General features: G+C 54.7%; 1 protein-coding gene across 17 annotated transcripts in view; it reads right to left on the bottom strand.

Annotated features, from left to right (window-relative positions):
- The window catches only part of LOC103306853 (zinc finger protein 436-like), a 495,746-nt gene that overhangs the window by 336,163 nt on the left and 141,492 nt on the right, over nucleotides 1-18,091 (bottom strand). The window lies entirely within an intron of this gene.

Here is an 18,091-nt window from a genome sequence, read left to right as displayed (position 1 = left end):
TAATATCACTTTTCACAGCAGACTTACTCAGCCCTGGCGTGCTCGGGGACAAATGAAGCCCTGGATGCGGAGGTGGGTAAGGAGGCAGGGGGAGGCAGCAGGGATCGAGGTGTCAACACACACACACACACACACACAATCACAGCCCAGGAGGCTGTGGCCACAAGAAAAGCACCTGGTAGCCACCTGCGGCCGCATTTGAGAAACGCTGGATTAGATTCTGCTCCCAGAATCTGGAACAAGGAGGCGAACATCAGTGGATTTACTTCACATTTCCACCATAGTAAACAAGACCCTTTCTGTCCAGTAAAAACAGAGCCATCTACAGTCAATTGTCCTGGTTAATGGGAACCATCAAGATTCCAAACCAACATTAATGGCACACCCTTTGCATAATTACAATAGGCCCTCAGAGTTATATTTCATATTTCTAGTTTCAGATACAAGAAAGAGACATTCATACAAATAGGTTACATCACAGTCACACTCATTGGCATATTTTCATAGACTCACAGACTTTAAGATCAGAAGGGACCATTATGATCATCTAGTCTGACCTCCGTCACAATGCAGGCCACAGAATCTCACCCTCCCACTCCTGTATCAAACCCCTAACCTATGTCTGAGCCACTGAAGTCCTCTAATCATGGTTTAAAGACTTCAAGGTGCAGAAAATCCTCCAGCAAGTGACCTGTGCCCCACGCTGCAGAGGGAGGCGAAAACCCCCTGGGCTTCTGCCAATCTGCCCTGGAGGAAAATTCCTTCCCGACCCCAAATATGGATATCATGTGGGCATGACTCACCAGCCAGACACCCAGGAAAGAATTCTCTGTAGTAACTCATATCCCACCCCATCTAACATCCCATCACAGACCATGGGGCATATTTACCGCTAATAGTCAAAGATCAATTAATTGCCAAAATCAGGCTATCCCATCATACCATCCCCTCCATAAACTTATCAAGCTCAGTCTTGAAGCTGGATGTGTCTTTTGCCCCCACTCAAGGCCGGCTTTCGGAAGTGCGGGGCCCAATTCGAACATTTTCGGCGGGGCCCCAACAGGGATGACTTAAAAAAAAAAACACACGTAAAAAAACACCTTTCATTTCTTCCATGTATTATTTACTTTCCATAACTATATAAATAATAACAAAATTATATATTACATACATTGCGTAATGTATGCGGATGCATGCTAAGCCTAGCTAAAGTTCTTGACACCCCCCCCCCCGGGAATCCCTGCCCCATCCACCCCCCTTCCCTGTCCCCTGATTGCCCCCTGCCGCCCCATCCAACCCTTCCTCTCATTCCTGATGGCCCACTGGGACCCCTGCCCCATCCAACCACCCCTTCTCTCTGTCCCTGACTGCCCCTGGAACCCCTGCCCTTGACTGCCCCCCACTGCCCAACCCAACCCCTGCTCCTTCCTGACTGCCCCCCCAGGACCCTTGCCCCCATTCAATCCCCCTGTTCCCTGCCCTCTGACCGCCCTGACCCCTATCCACCCCCCCACAACCCTCCAAACTCCCCTGCCCTCTTCCAACACCTGCTCCCTGCCCCCTTACCGCACTGCCTGGAGCCGCTCGCCCGGGTCCGGGTCTGGGCTGGGTCCGCTCGGTCCGGGCTGGGTCCAGACCCGGGTCCAGGTATGGTCCGGGTCCGGGTCCGGGCCCGCTCAGCCTGGGCCTGGGTCCGGGTCTGGGCCGGGTCCGGGCCGGATCCAGACCGGATCCACTCGGCCGGGTCCGGGTCTGGGCCGGAGCCACTGGGCCAGGGCCGGGCCGGAGCCTCTCTGTCCGCGCTGGCACCACTCGGCTGGGGCCGGCGCCACAGGGCCCGAGCTGAGCCGGGCCAGAGCTGCTCGGCCGGGTCCACATCCGGGCCGGGGCCAGGCCAGAGCCTCTCGGGCTGGGCCGGCGCCACTTGGCCAGGGCCGGCACCGCAGGGCCCGAGCTGGGCCAGAGCCGCTCGGCCGGTTCTGGGTCCGGGCCGGAGCGGCTCAGCCGGGCCCAAGACCGGCGCCGCGGTGCCCGGGCCGGGCCAGAGCCACTCAGCCGGGACCGGGTCCAGATCTGGGCCGGAGCCGCTGGGCCAGGGCCGGGCCGGAGCCTCTCGGTCCGCGCTGGCGCCGCTCGGCTGGGGCCGGCACCGCTGGGCCCAAGCTGAGCCGGGCCAGAGCCGCTCGGCCAGGTCCACGTCTGGGCCGGGGCCGGGCCCGGGGCCACGAGGCCGGGTCGGAGCCTCTCGGGCCGGGCCGGCACCACTTGGCCAGGGCCGGCACCGTGGGGCCCGAGCTTGGCCGGAGCCACTCGGCCGGGCCCGAGACCGGCGCCACGGGGCCCGAGCCGGGCCGGACCAGAGCCACTCGGCCGGGACCGGGCTGGGGGTTTTCGGCCGGGGCCAGGCCGGGGGTCCAGGCCGGAGGGAGCCGCGCATTCGGCCAGGGCCGGACTGGGCCGCACTGCGCCTCCCTGGAACTCTCCTCGCACCCCCCCCCCCACACTTACCTCCTGCCTGCTGCTTGTTTCAGGCTTCCCGCGAACATCTGATTCGCGGGAAGCAGGGGAGAGGGAGGAGAAGGTGGGCAGAGCGTTCAGGGGAGGAGGGGGAAGTGGGACGGCGGCGGGGTGGACTGCTGCTCTAGGCACGGGGCCCCATTCAGGGGAATCGGCCGAATCGGCCTAAAGCCGGCCCTGCCCCCACTGCTCCCCTGGAGAGGCTATTCGAGAACTTCACTCCTCTGATGGTTAGAAACCTTCATCTAATTTCAAGTCTAAACTTCCTGATGGCCTGTTTATATCCATTTGTTCTTGTGTCCACATTGGTACTGAGCTTAAATAATTCCTCTCCCTCCCTGGTATAACTATATGAACAAAACCCCATTTTTTTTTAAGCTTCATAACATCATATGGAGTGCAATGTTACAGGGCTCTCTCTCTTTCTTCCCTCACCCTGATGCCTCCTGACAGCTCTGAGCAAGGTGGGGTTGAGTGTGGCGGGTTCCCCCCGGGGTGCTGCCTGGAACTGGGGTACCACTGAGCTCCCCTGACCCACCAGCCTGGGCTCCCCTTTATACTGTACTGCTGTGACAAGCTGCAAAGCCCTCTCTAGGCTGCACTTTCACCAGCATTCACACAGGTAGGGACACACCCAGGTGCAGTTACATGCAGGCAGCCTTTCTCCCCACCTCACCAGGCCACCCTCACTTCTGCGCTGCTGCCTTCAGAGCTGGGCGACCAGTGCAGAATGAAGGGTGGCAATACCACGCCATCCTTACTTCTGCGCTGCTGCTGGCAGCGGTGCTGCCTTCGGAGCCAGGCTCCCGGGCGCCGCTCTCCGGCCACCCAGCTCTGAAGGCAGCGTCGCCGTCAGCAGCAGCGCAGAAGTAAGGGTGGCAATACCCTACAATAACATTGTGACCCCCCTCCCCCAACCCTTTTGGGGTCAGGACCCCGACAGTTACACCACTATGACACTTCAGATTTAAAGATCTGAAATCATGACATTGACAATTTTTAAAATCCTATGATGGTGAAATTGACCAAAATGGACAGTGAATTTGGTAGGGCCCTAGGTATGAATCTGAAGGTGGAAGACAATTTGGGTGAAAGTGACCTTGAAATGGCAGATGTCATGACTTTAAGGAAAGGAAGGAGTGAAAGCAGGAGAATAAGGACAATGAACTTCCAAAAAGCAGAGTTCAACGCACCTAGAGAGCTGGTCGGTAAGGCCCCATGTGTAGAAATCAAAGGGAAAAAGATGTTTAGTGGGATTCTGCTGCCTGCCTGTCTCCCTGAGCGACCGTGTGATTGACCCTCCTCCCCGGTGAATAATGGGGCTGTCAGTGGGGCAGCAGGTACTGAGTGAGGGGCTCTTTCTCTTTCAGGGACTGGTGACCTTCGAGGAGGTGGCTGTGTATTTCACCAGGGAAGAGTGGGCTCTGCTGGACCCCGCTCAGAGAGCCCTCTACAGGGATGTCATGCAGGAGAACTATGAGAATGTGACCTTGCTGGGTAAGGATTCCTGACCCCTCGGTTCTTAGAAGGGGAAATGCAGAGTTAAGGTTCACGTCACCCTGCAATGTAACCTTAACTCTGCCCTGTTTCAGCAACACCCTGACATGCCAGTGACACACACACACCAGCGCTGTGCCCTGCCCTGCCCCAGGACACTTTGGGAACAGAGCCCAGGAGCAGAACAGCACAGAGTCTAACGTCTTCTCTTGGCTAAGGCAAAACGTGGATTCAGGTCTGGCATAAAGAAGAGAAGCTGCCTGCCCCTGGCCAGCCCTCAAATGCTGAGCCGCACAAACCATCCGAGACTTATAAAATGTTACCACCCTGGATCCTTGTGCCGAGGATTCCTTCTGCGTCATCGCCTTCACTAACCCTTCACTGAGCCCTGGAGACCCCTAGCGCGTCTGTCACCAGAGTGCTGATGATCCCCGTGGTAGCCACCTGCGGCCACATTTGAGAAATGCTGGATTAGATTCTGCTCCCAGAATCTGGAACAAGGAGGCGAACGTCAGTGGATTTACTTCACATTTCCACCATCGTAAACAAGACCCTTTCTGTCCAGTAAAAACTATTTCCTCAGGCTAATTTCCCCCCTCTACTGTTACTCACACCTTCTTGTCAACTGCTGGAAATGGGCCATCCTGATGATCATTACAAACGTTTTGTTTCCCCTGCTGACAATAGCCCACCTTAATTGATGAGTCTCGTTAGAGTTGGTATGGCAACCCCCGTTGTTTCACGTCCTCTGTGTATATATATCGTCCTACTGTATTTTCCACTGCATGCATCTGATGAAGTGGGCTATAGCCCACGAAAGCTTATGCTCAAATAAATGTGTTAGTCTCTAAGGTGCCACAAGTACTCCTGTTCTTTTTTCTGTCCAGTGTGTGTGTAAATCTCTTCAGCTGGGATGGAGAGCAGGCTGTCTCCAGAAGTATCTAGCAGAGAGACCAGGGCATGCGGCATGTGATCTGCTGGGTTTGATTCCTGGTTCTGCTACTGCGTATGGAGAGCAAGCTTTTTTTTTTTTTTTTTAAATTAATGGAGATATCCTATCTCCTAGAACTGGAAGGGACCTTGAAAGGTCATTGAGTCCAGCCCCCTGCCTTCACTAGCAGGACCAAGTACTGATTTTGCCCTAGATCCCTAAGTGGCCCCCTCAAGGATTGAACTCACAACGCTGGGTTTAGCAGGCCAATGCTCAAACCACTGAGATATCCCTCCCCCACTAAAGCTGCTTACCTCAGTTTCCCCATCTTTAAAACACCCTGACCACTGGACCCGGGGGATATTCTGGACTATACAATGATTCTCACTTGTTCTCTGACCCAATTCATGTTTATTTAAACGCAAAGGACTCGCTTCTACATGAGAGATTGAGAGAAACCCCAGCAAAAGTCTCCTCTAGGACAGTGGCTGGTGCACACCCGAGGCCTGTTCGCATCTCGTCTCTGCGCCAGTTCGAGACCAGATTCTCAGGAGGGGTAAATTAGCCTACACCCAATGAAGCTAAGCCAGTGAAAGCCTGGCCCAATATCACTATTTAAGCCCATTTTGTTAGACACGCGGTTGTATTGAATTGCCAGGGACATCAAAAGCTCCCCCTTTCATCAAAAGAACTTGGAGGGTAACAAATGAGAAAACAGGGATGGGAGTGAGGGTCAAAAGCAGGGATGCAGAGCGGGGGCACCAAGCAAAGAACCCTTAAAGGTGTCCAGGGGGCTGCAGCCTGGCGCACTCCAGCTAGATGTGTGTCAGGGTCTGTATGTGCCCGTGCTCACGGCTTTATGAAGGGCTATCCCAGGCGGGCCGCAGGACCAGGGTGGAATACAGACTGGCCCAGGGGGGCTCCTGACCCTCCACGGTCGGTAGGAGGTCCCACCCCTTGGCGTTGGGTCGGGACACGAGGTGAGGAAGCGAAGGGGGATGGAGCATGAGGGTGTGCAGCCAGCTGGCTGACGCAGAAGCTGGTGGGGGGGAAATCGGGGAGCAGGGGCCCGATGGCATGGTCCAGAGGGCCAGGGGAGGAGGGGCCAGCAGGGAGCATCCTTCCCCTAGGACCCACTCAAGAAAGGCCCGAGAGGTGGGTTATAAAGCTGACCTCACCTCCAGGGCACACGAAGGGTGGAGAGCCCCATGCGCCGGCTGAGCACCAAGGCATTCCCCCAGTCGTAATCTAGGAGGTCTGTGACCCGGCGGTACCTCCCAGGACCAGCCTGCGGCGCACGGAGGGGTAACTCCATCACCTGCACACCAAGCTGGGGATTGTGAAGCAGGGGGGCCATAAGAGCTGCCTCTTGGCGGCCGCCACGGACCTGGTCAGCGAGAGTAGCTTCCAGGTCCGGAGGAGGTCCTGGTGGAAGACAGGCAGCTCGGAGAGGTCTTGTGCAAGACCCCTCAGGTGGAGAAAAAAGAGCGGAGTAAGGCGGGGCACATCAAACCTACGCTGCTTCTCTTCCCTTTCAAGGCCCTTCATGAATGATCCCTCCCCCCACCTACTATCCCCATCCATTACCCAAGGGTCAGTCCCCACCTCCTATCAAACCACGATCCCAGCCTCCATCACCCACTCGTCACATTTTCAAACAAGCACCTTCCTGCTTTCCCCCCCGCAGCCCCTCATGCTTGGGAGCAACTTCCCAGAGGCTCAAAGCTCCCTCCCCATCCTCCTTCAGATTCTTCTTCACCATGGTGCCTCCAGGACGCTGGCCGACAGAAAGGCCAACGGTGTTCTGAGACCCCAGCGTGTCCTGCTGAGCAGTGCCGTCTCCTTCTTCCCTTGCACTTCCCCCTCTGTGTCTGTCTGTCTGTCTCCAGCTCTGGTCGCTTGGCTTGCACCGGAAGCTGCCAGATGCAGGGACATATTTTCTTTCTGTGTTTGTACAGCGCCTAGCACAATGGGTCCCGGTCCATAACTTGGACTCCTACACGCTACGGTGACACACATAGTAATGCAGTAAAGGCCCTTTTGCGCTGCCCAAGCGGTGTCAGAGGCATTTGTGTGACTAAGAACCAGGCCCCCTCTTTCCCCTGGAGACCGGGGGTGGTTAGTAGCCAGGCACAGGGGCCCATTGCCACTGAAAAGGCATCCGTGAAACCGTGGCCATTCAGCCCCATGGCAAGGAGGGTTACGTGAGCGCGCGGGAGTTTAACGAGCCAGCTACCAATGACACAAAACCCAAGGATGTCGTACGGAGCGATCTTTATCCAGCTTGCGCTGAACGCAAGAAGAGCTCACGCTGCACAGCTGCGATTCCCAACAGAGCTGCGGGGAGGGACCCGATGGAGGGAATTACAAGGGGATTTGGGGGCCTAATTCCCTTCAGCGCCTCAGAAAACCCCATCCCAGAAACCCAGCAGCTGCCCCTCCGGCAGCCCCCGACAAAACTCCGCCTCCAACTCCCAAACTCCTCCCCTGCAGGAGTCCCCCAGCCAGGGGCTCCGAGGCCCAAAGAATTAAGGGGCCCCGTGCCGGGTGTGACCGCTCCTGGGGGGCGCTGGAGCTCCTGGGGGCCTGGTTCCCAGCCTGGGCAGCCTCCAGAGCCACCGAGCGCCGTGAGAAACGGGCCGGGAGACCCGCTGCAGTGAGATTCTCTGCCCAGGTCCCAGCCGGCTCTTTATGGGCACGCCCAGACATTGGTGCTTCAGGGAGAGGAGTGGTCCAGGGCCTCGGAGAGATGGGAGCCCTCCGGGGCCACAGGGGTTGGGATGTTGGAGGCAAGAGAAGCCCGTTTTCTCATTCCCAGGGGGACACTCCTCATGTCCCCACCCCCTTGTCTCAAGAACAGAGTCTGAGCGGGGATCCCTGCACCCAGAAATAAGGGAGGATCCTCTCCCCATTGAAAGAGACCTGAGGGAAAGAGAACAGCAGCAACTTCCAATCAGCATCCAAAAATGCCACCTGCCCCACTTTGTAATCTAGAGAAACCCCGATCCTCTTCATACTCTCACTCATGTACAAACAGGCGCTAGGGGTGCAGAAAGTACAATACACATTACAATGCGCCTTACTCCCATGTATGCCCATAGCCCAGATTCTCTCCTCAGGCCTAGGGCTGATCCGTCCCTTCCTCCTCACCAACTCTCTGGCCACCCCCACAGCCCAGTACTTCCCATTCTCCACCTCCACCTCCCAGTAATGTCACCCTGCGGTGAACCCCTCAGAGCAGTGACGTGCGTCGAATCTCTCCGGCGTGTCAGGCAGGTCCTGCAACGCGTCTGCGCGTCTCACGCTTTTCCCATCCTCAGACACGACGAGGATGGGATGGGCCGTGGCTGGATCCAGTCACGTTCGCTGGAGGGGGCGGGGGGGGGAAGCAGAACATTGGGGCAGAGCCCAGCCCTGGGGGAGGCTGGGACCATTCCTCACACTCCCCGGCAGCCCTGTTCTGGCTGGGACACTCCTGGATCCCGGGGGACTCCCGGGCACCTCACTGATTCCCCCATGTTTCCGATGATCAGTGCGTGTTTGAGTTGTGTGTTCTCGTTACTGTAACAAAGATGTTTTCATAGGTCAATTTTATCTTCATTTAAATATAACCACCACCTGAACCCTCACCCTTTGTATACGACAACAGCCTCTTCCACCAGTCCCTGTCCATTTCCGATGGCAGAGTGTCTGGAGGGAATAAAAGGATACGCGAGATGAGATTTCATTCCGTCACATTTACAATGGCATTGCCACTATTCGCTGACATCACAATGTTTTTATTATGACAGAGGAACACACACACACACACACACACACACACACACACACACACACACCTTTCTAAAGAGGCCAGATAAAAACGAATGGGAAGCCTTGCACTTGTATTTCCTCTTTCATTCACCCATCTCAAAGCTGCTGAACCAACAGCCACCAAACATCACAACCAGCTTGAGAAATATTATTTGTAGAAGAGCAGAAGAACAGCCACACTGGGTCAGACCAATGGGCGAGCTAGCCCCGTCTCCTGTCTTCTGACAGTGGCCCACGTCAGATGCTTCTGGCTACTAGAGGTTTAGGGACACCCAGAGCGTATGGTTGTATCCCTGAGCATCTTGGCTCATAGCCACTGATGGATCTATCCTCCATGAAATTATCTAATTCTGTTTTAGACCAAGTTATGCTGTTGGCCTTCACGAGAATTCCCTGGGTTGACTGTGCATTGTGTGAAGAAATATTTCCTTTCGCTTGTTTTCAACCTGCCGCCTATTTATTTCATTGGGTGTCTCCTAGTTCTTGTGTGATGTGAAGGGGTAAATAACACTTCCCTAGTCACTTTCTCCATACACCAGTCAGGATTTTATAGCCCGAGAGCAGTGCATGGGATTCTTCTACTTCTGACTCTCTGATGAACTCGTTTTAAGAGAACCCTCCAGCAAAATCAGCACCTTAGTAAGATATAAGATCCTTTGTTATGCTTAAAATCTTTGGAAACATATTTGTTAAAGTTGGTGAAATTTCATAAACACGTCTATTGTCATGGAGATCACACACAGTAAATGAGTGTCCCTTTTTCTAAAAGCAATGAACATTGTTATGAACACACTAAACCTCTGTGACTGATTCATTTAAAATAATGCCTTTGTTTCAGGGAGTTAAATAGGTAGTAATCTGGAATGACGACTTTCTGAAGGCTTAAGGATACATTTAAAATGTAAAATCAGCTTAGAAATACTGATTAAGAAAATGTAAAACAGAGAAGAGCTGCATCCCGTATTCCAGAATGTTTAATGTTGCGTTCAGCAGGACAGCTGCCTCGCCCTTACTACAAAATTTTTGCAAATAAATGTCTGACAAACTTCAGGGCAGATCAAAAAACCTGTGACTGACATTGTTTATTCCCTGCACAGGGTAAATCCGGCTTCTCTAAGCCCCCATCTGCAGCACCCACCGGGCGCTTCCCCTTCCTGGCACCAACTCCTGCTGTTCGCTGAGAGCCGGGAGCCCCTGGGAGAGTCACGGCCCCGGAGTCTGGGGGGGAAATGTACCAACCTGGATGGGTCAAAACTCCCAAGTCAGCCGCCAAAACTCAGGAAAATGATCCCCCAAATCATGTGGGGTTTTTAGATTCTGTTGTGGGTTTGGTGTCTGACCCCCCAGTGGGTGGGTGGGAATTAGCCGCCCCTCACCCATGTGTAGTGAGTAAAGTGATTTTTGTCTCTCTGCATGAGCTCCCCCCCCCGCCATCTGCCCAGCCCCCACTCAGACATTTATCTGGCCCCAACCCTCAAATCAATCCTCACCCCCACCATCAGTTCTGCCTCCAGATCTGATGGGAGATCCCAATCCTACCCCTCCTGCAGCCCCTCCACGTCTGCCCCTCACCCAGGCCCTCCCCCAATCACCCCACATCTGCCCAGCCCCCCCCCCGACATTTATCTGGCCCCAACCCTCAAATCAATCCTCCCCCCCACCCCGCATCAATTCTGCCTCCCGATCTGATGGGATACCCCAATCCTGCCCCCCTCAGCTGCCCTTCCCCCACGGGCCCCTCCCAGCCTCACCTCTGCTCCTCCGGCAGCTCCTGGGGTCCCCCCCAGACCCGGGGGGTGCAGTGGGGTCCCCCGCTCCCCGCCCAGCCGGGTGCGGTGGGGCCAGGCCAGCTGCTCGCAGGGGGGCGGAGGAGGAAGTGGCTGATCTGACTCAGGTGGGATCAGACACAATCCGGTTCCCCTCTGGATTGGCTACTCTGGACGGACTCCGGAGCAACCTCAGTAGCAGCAGCTGACGCCCCCCCCCCATCAGCTCCCTGCAATGCCAGGGAGGGGGGGTGGTTATGCAGGGGCCAAAGCGTGTCCTGCGGGGGTAAAACAGGGGGCGGAGGGGGGCACGGGGCAGGCTCCGGGGCGGGGGGAGGAGTTGGGGGGCAGAAAGGGGGAGGCGCTGTCAGACAGCGGCACGGGGGGGACCCCCAGGAGGGGGGGTCAAAGTTCCCACAAATGGGGTGAGGAGGAGCCACCTGCCGTGGTCCCCAGAACAGGGCGTGGGTGGCTTTGGGGTCCTGGCTCGGGTCCGTCCCGGCGACAGTGTCTTGTCTACACTAGGACCCTACAAGGAGGGAGAGAAATCCCCCTAGTCCGGGGGCAGAGTCCCACACTGCAGAGCTCAGCTGGGGACTCCCCGGTGTCCAGGATCCCACGCAGCACCCCAGAGCCCACGGGCTGGACAGGAACACGCCGTGGGGCGGGACGCGGCGCCGTACCAGTAAGAGATTTATAGGCCGTGCCCCGTACCTGGAAAGACACAGGAGGAGCAGAACGTGGGGCCCTGGGCGACCCCACTAGGGTGACGAGATGCCCCGATTTTATAGGGACAGTCCCGATTTTTGGGTCTTTTTCTTATACAGGCTCCTATTCTCCCCCCCCCCACCCCCACCCATCCCCTGTCCCGATTTTTCACACTTGCTGTCTGGTCACCCTAGACCCCGTGCCAGCAACTCCTCCAGCGCCGCTGTACTGCCCCCCGCCCAGCCCTGTCCTCCGGCAGGCTGCAGCCCAGAGAGGAGACGCAGCAGCTGGTGGGGCTGGGGGGCAGTACAGCGGCGCTACGGTGCCTGCGGCTCAGAAGTCTCCGGCGCAGCGGGAGGAGCACACAGCCCACCCCCACCCACCCCCAGTTAATGTGGGATGGATCCTGGGGAGGGGTGGGGGAGAGCCTGGGGCCCTGGGCTGGGGGCAGGGCAGGGAGGAGTCACATGGGGGGGTTACTTCGGCATGTCACGTGCCCCCCCCTTTAGGTGGTGCAGCATATGGGTAAGAAGTGAATTCTGCACCACTGGCAACACCTCACAGTAAATCCCACGGTCTCATCACAGCGACAAGCTGGTGAGGTCCCTGTGGATGCTGGGGTGACCCCGCTGAGTGGGGCAGCAAATCCCAGCACTCTGCCCTCAACAAGGGCAGCTGGGAAATTAAAAGGGAAGAAAGATGAAGAATAGTGGTTAATGCTGCATTGGTAGGTAGGAGTTAACAGGAGCTGAGAAGTAGCTTTAATAACCACAGAGCATATGGAAAAGGACTGGGGGGGGAAGCATCAGGGGTCATAGAGATGAGGAGCCAGGAAACTGCAGATGGGAGTCCTCCAGCATCAGAGATGAACCAGGAGACTGTGTAGATGGGAGTCCTCCAGGGTCATGGAGATGAACCAGAAGGCTGTTTAGAGGGGAGTCCTCCAAGCTCTCAGATACACAGATAACTGAGGCTAGAGAAGCCGATTTTTTCGTTCTGGGTGGCTGTGTTCTGCACTCTAAGTGGAAGGGCTGTAATTTGGGGGAAAGAAAAATTCGTATTTTTCACACACATTGGAAGTTGAAAATCTCTGTTAAGTGCACGGCCTTAATCATGGAGATGCTCCCGACACCGACAGAATCGTGACTTGGTTTGGTTTGTAGATTCAGACTTGAAGCTCTTTCCCTTAGGAGCTGCCTCTCACACTGTGTATGTATAACACAACACCGTACGCAATAGGGCCCCCGTCATGGGTGCAGCCTCTAGCTGCTACGGTATTAAAACTAATCCTGCGATCAATGGAAACAATTACTGTGTCGTCAGACAAGAATGAAACAGGGAAAGTTGTGGGGGGAGGAACAGGCCGAAGATCAGCAGAGAGAAACTCCCCAGCCTAGCGATCTCAATTCCCAACCCTGCAAAATCGTACACACCTTTCCTCATACTACTGCCCCCATTGATTTCAATGTGCCTGAGCTACCGTCAGGCAGACGGTAACGGTGTGAGGACAGGGGTCTTGAGCTGAAACCCGGCTCAGGGATCAGAATCTCTCTCTCTCTGTCAGTGTATTTCCTGCTAACACACGTAGAGGCCAATGGTCTGATTCTCCTCTCCCAACAACTTCACACTGGTGTAGACAGAACAAGGGGTTCCAGTGGGATAACGTCTGATTCACACCAGGGTGAGGGAGAGACGAATGGCCCTGTGAACCCAGTCAGACTGTTCCTGGTTTGTACTCAGGTCGGGGGGAGGCACAGGAGTTCAGTGAGTTTTATCTCTATGGGAAGTTTGATGAGCCTATGACAGGGCAAGGATGAGGTTGTTTGGGTTGTTGCCCTGTATTTGAGGTGTGTATGTACCCCAGATTTTGATCAAGCGAATTGCAACTGTATTGAGTGGGTTCAGCCACCATGAATTAATAAAATAGACCACCTAGTTAGGGGTTAATTTGAACAAGCAGGGCTTCTGGAGGCAAGGTGAAACATTGATTGGATATTAGGAAAAACTATGTCACTAGGAGGGTGGTGAAGCACTGGAATGGGTTCCCTAGGAAGGTGGTGGAATCTCCATCCTTAGAGGTATTTAAGGCCCGGCTTGACAAAGCCCTGGCTGGGATGATATAGTTGGTGTTGGTCCTGCTTTGACCAGGGGGTTGGACTAGATCAGTGGTTCCCAAACTTGTTCCGCTGCTTGTGCAGGGAAAGCCCTTGGCGGGCCGGGCCGGTTTGTTTACCTGCCGCGTCCGCAGGTTCGGCTGATCGCGGCTCCCACTGGCCACGGTTCACTGCTCCAGGCCAATGGGAGCTGCTGGAAGTGGCAGCCAGTATGTCCCTCGGTTGGTTGGTTTGGTTGGGTTTTTGTATTTGTTTGTTTGTTTTGCTATTTAATTTCCTGGTATTTTAAATGGAAAGAGGCTTGTTTTAAGAGTTAATGATCATTTAGGCAGTTGTACATGTTGCAGCTGATACAAGACTGAGATAAGAAAATAACAAAAAGAGCTAGGGAGAATTTGGGGTTGACAGCCCCCACTCCCAGCTTCCTCTGCCTCCCACCCCATATCACCCCTCACATTTCTCCAAACGAAATAATAAATCATTATAAAGAAACACTGGCAGAGGTGGATGTCACCCACTTGTTTGCAGTTCATTCTCCGATTTGTGTCCAAGGTGGGTTTCAAAAGTCATCGTTGGTAGAATCTGTGAATTTTATGAAAGGCTGTTGTCTTTGTTTCGGTTTGTTGTCATTCTGTTTTGGAGCCAGCTGTATCTTGGGAACAACAAGATCAAATAACCCTACATTTGAATCACTAACCCTACCCTGCACTCCCACAAGGCATAGTAAATGTCAAGACAATCCAGGTAAGCCCATCGTTTTAACAGGAGGGAAAGGGCTTCTCTACACAGCCACTGCATAATATCAGAGAGACGTGAAGTGGCCCAATCACCTCATGGAGGTGAATACAGCCTGAACCATTAGCTCTACAGTGTGTGACGGAGCCAGGTTTGTTGGTTGGTTGTTGGGGCTGGTTATTTTTAAGTACCTTAAGAACATTCTGCAGGGATCAGTTCTAGAACCAATATTAGTCAGTGTTTTCATCAATGGAAGGAACTATACAATCATTGCTCAGAGAAGGTGCAGCCGACACACAGATTGGTGGGGTGGTAAGTAAGGCGGAGGCTGGAGTAGTCCTACAGAGGGAACTGGATCATTCGGTAAACTGGGCCCATTCAGACAGAAGGCACATTCACACGCCAAATGCAAAGTTAGATCTCTGGGAACAAGGAATGCAGGCCAGACCTACCGACCGCAGGGAGCTCCGGGTCTCCCTTGCTTTCATAGAATCATAGAATATCAGGGTTGGAAGGGACCTCAGGAGGTATCTAGTCCAAACCCCTGCTCAAAGCAGGACCAACCCCAACTAAATCATCCCAGCCAGGGCTTTGTCAAGCTGGGCCTTAAAAACCTCTAGGGAAGGAGATTTCACCACCTCCCTAGGTAACGCATTCCAGTGCTTCACCACCCTCCTAGTGAAATAGTGTTTCCTGATATCCAACCTAAACCTCCCCCACTGCAATTTGAGACCATTAGTCCTTGTTCTGGCATCTGCTACCACTGAGAACAGTCTAGATCCAATCCTCTTTGGAACCCCCCTTCAGGTAGTTGAAAGCAGCTATCAAATCCCCCCTCATTCTTCTCTTCTGCAGACTAAACAATCCCAGTTCCCTCAGCCTCTCCTCATAAATCATGTGCTCCAGCCCCCTAATCATTTTTGTTGCCCTCCGCTGGACTCTTTCCAATTTTTCCACATCCTTCTTGTAGTGTGGGGCCCAAAACTGGACACAATACTCCAGATGAGGCCTCACCAATGTCGAATAGAGGGGAATGATCACGTCCCTCGATCTGCTGGGAATGCTCCTACTTATGCAGCCCAAAATGCCATTGGCCTTCTTGGCAACAAGGGCACACTGTCGACTCATATCCAGCTTCTCGTCCACTGTAACCCCTAGGTCCTTTTCTGCAGAACTGCTGCCTAGCCACTCGGTCCCTAGTCTGTAGCAGTGCATGGGATTCTTCCGTCCTAAGTGCAGGACTCTGCACTTGTCCTTGTTGAACCTCATCAGATTTCTTTTGGCCCAATCCTCTAATTTGTCTAAGTCCCTCTGTATCCTATCCCTACCCTCCCGTGTATCTACCACTCCTCCCAGTTTAGTGTCAAGCATTTCCTCAGGTGATGCTTCGGCTCTTCCCTGAAACAGCCTTTTCCAGCAGCGAGGTGGGTCTTGAGAGTCTGGGAAGCGGCCGTGTGAAACCACCATAAGAAATTTGACTATGGCGGGAGAGGGGCGGTGACTGGAAACGCTGTTCTGGCTACAGCTAATTAAAATGAAGTAGACACAGGCTGTACATTAGCTTCTTCCCCTCCTGCCTTTTCTGGACAGCTGGATGCTGTTAGCAGCGAGGGGATGTTAAGGGGAAGGATCTCTTTGCTGCATGGGTTTTCTCCTGCTGAATGTGTCCCTTGTGATCTGTAGCCGTCACTCAACCCCATTTATCTGGCTGCTGTTTCCTGGACCTCGGCCCAACACCCTGGGTGCTGCCTCTTCCCTCTCCGAGCAGCCCCCAGTGGACAAACCCCTGCACCCACAGGGTGCCCCCCTGCAGATGTGGGGCCGTGGGGCCTGGATCCTGCACAGTGACCAGTGCTCTCCGCTCCCGCTGGCTGTATCTGTTCCCATCCAACATTGTACAAGATTGAAGCATTGTGGCCATTCTCTGGGGGCAGATTTAGTAGTGTGCATATGGCGCCTTTCAATAAATGGACTGAAACATCTGACGAGAAACAGTGTTTAATCCATGGAGCCGCATCCACACAAGCAGATGCACCAGTTCAAATAAATCCAGGTTTGACACCTATTTACTTAAATTACCCCCCAGCACATACACGCATCCTTCCCAGACTCCTAGAATATCAGGGTTGGAAGGGACCTCAGGAGGTATCTAGTCCAATCCCCTGCTCAAAGCAGGACCAATTCCCAAATAAATCATCCCAGCCAGGGCTTTGTCAAGCCGGGCCTTAAACACCTCTAAGGATGGAGATTCCACCACCTCCCTAGGTAACGCATTCCAGTGTTTCACCACCCTGCTAGTGACATAGTGTTTCCTAATATCCAACCTAGACCTCCCCCACTGCAACTTGAGACCATTGCTCCTTGTTCTGTCATCTGCCACCACTGAGAACAGCATCCCTTCCCTGGTAGGCTGGAGGTCACCCAAGCTCCCCAGTCCCTGGGTCTCCCTCTCCCAGGCAGGCTGTGTCCCTGCCGGCTACCACCCCCACTTCTGCCTGTCCCCAGCCCAGCTATTAATTCTGCCCCCTGCCCAGCCCCCACCTCACTTCTGCCCCCAGTACCCCCCCCATCAGTTCTGACCCTGCAGCCCCCACATCTGCTCCTCCTGCAGGTCCAGGAGTTCGTCACCCCCCTCCCTGCTGCCCATCCCTGGTGCAGAGAGGGAGGGACGGGGAGGAGCTTCCAGGAGACACAGAGATGAGGTATCAGGCGTTGGGTAGACAGGAGTCCTCCAGGGTCATAGAGACTAGGACGACTGTGGCTAAAGAAGCCCATTTTATCACTCCCAGTGGGCTCCTCCCCCAGATCCCCGGAGTCTTCCTGGACCATAGAGGACAGTGACAAACAGGCTGGACACTCCCTGGGACAATGAGGTTGGCTTCTCCAGCTCGATCAGTCCCTGATCCCTGTAGTTTGAGAGCCCAGACCTAAGATCCAAACTAGCCCGTAGGGTGATAGAATCTGTATGATAGATATAGGGTGAGCAGAGGTCCTGATTTTATAGGGACAGTCCCGATTTTTGGGACTTTTTCTTATATAGGCTCCTATTACCCCCCATAGTCCACAGGCAGAGGCCATAGAGACTAGGTTGCATGAGGCTAACGCGGCTGATTTCAGGGTCCCCAGTCGGATAGTTGTGACGAACTGGGATGATTCTTAATGTTTACCCTGAATACTGTGTGGGTGCCTCAGTTTCCCCTATGCAGTTCTTAAGTCTCTACGGGGTGGGATTGTTGCAGAGCAAAGGGCCAGTGCACATAAATGGCCGACACTCTATCTCCTGGCAACTAATGGCCGGAGCCCTTCCCCCATGCAAGGTGATAGTTAAAGGTGTGGGAGAACAAAGAGATCAAGTGACCTCCTGGCCTGGGAAAGAGACAAAGCCCAGAGGAGGAGGGGCTGGAGGGGGTTTCAGTTTGGGGCTGGCTGGGAACAGGAAGTGAGATGCAGACATGGGTGTCTGGCTCACTGCCCCCCAAAATGGATCCGGCTGAGGGGTCCTGTTCTATGTACCTACAAGCTCTGTTTTAGACTGTGTTCGTGTCATCTAATAAACCTCTGTTTTCCCGGCTGGCCAAGAGTCACGGCTGACTGCGAAGTGGGGGTGCAGGACCCTCTGGCTTCCCCAGGACCCCACCTGGGCGGACTCGCTGTGGGAAGCGCATGGAAGGGCAGGGGTGGCTGAATGCTCCGAGGTCAGACCCAGGAAGGTGAAGCCGTGTGAGCTTCTTGCCCTGAAGACAGTCTGCTCCGAGGGAGAGGAGGCTCCCCAGAGTCCTGACTGGCTTCGTAGGGAGCAGTTCCAGAGCATCGCCCGGGCAGGGCCGGCTCCAGGCACCAGCTAAGCCAGCTGGTGCTTGGGGCGGCAGATTGTTGGAGGCGGCATTCCGCTCAATCCTAGGGCAGCACGGCCACTTTTGTTGTTGTTGTTGTTGTTGTTCCGCTCCAGCCGCCCTGTAGGGGGCGGCGGCACGGAGAACTAGAGCATCCTGCAGGGCAGTCCTATCTCC

The sequence above is a fragment of the Chrysemys picta genome, chromosome 16 (genome assembly GCF_011386835.1).
Source record: "Chrysemys picta bellii isolate R12L10 chromosome 16, ASM1138683v2, whole genome shotgun sequence".
Classification (NCBI taxonomy): Eukaryota; Metazoa; Chordata; order Testudines; family Emydidae; genus Chrysemys; species Chrysemys picta.
The sequence above is the reverse complement of the archived record's forward strand: the minus strand, read 5'-3'. Positions and strand labels throughout refer to the sequence as shown.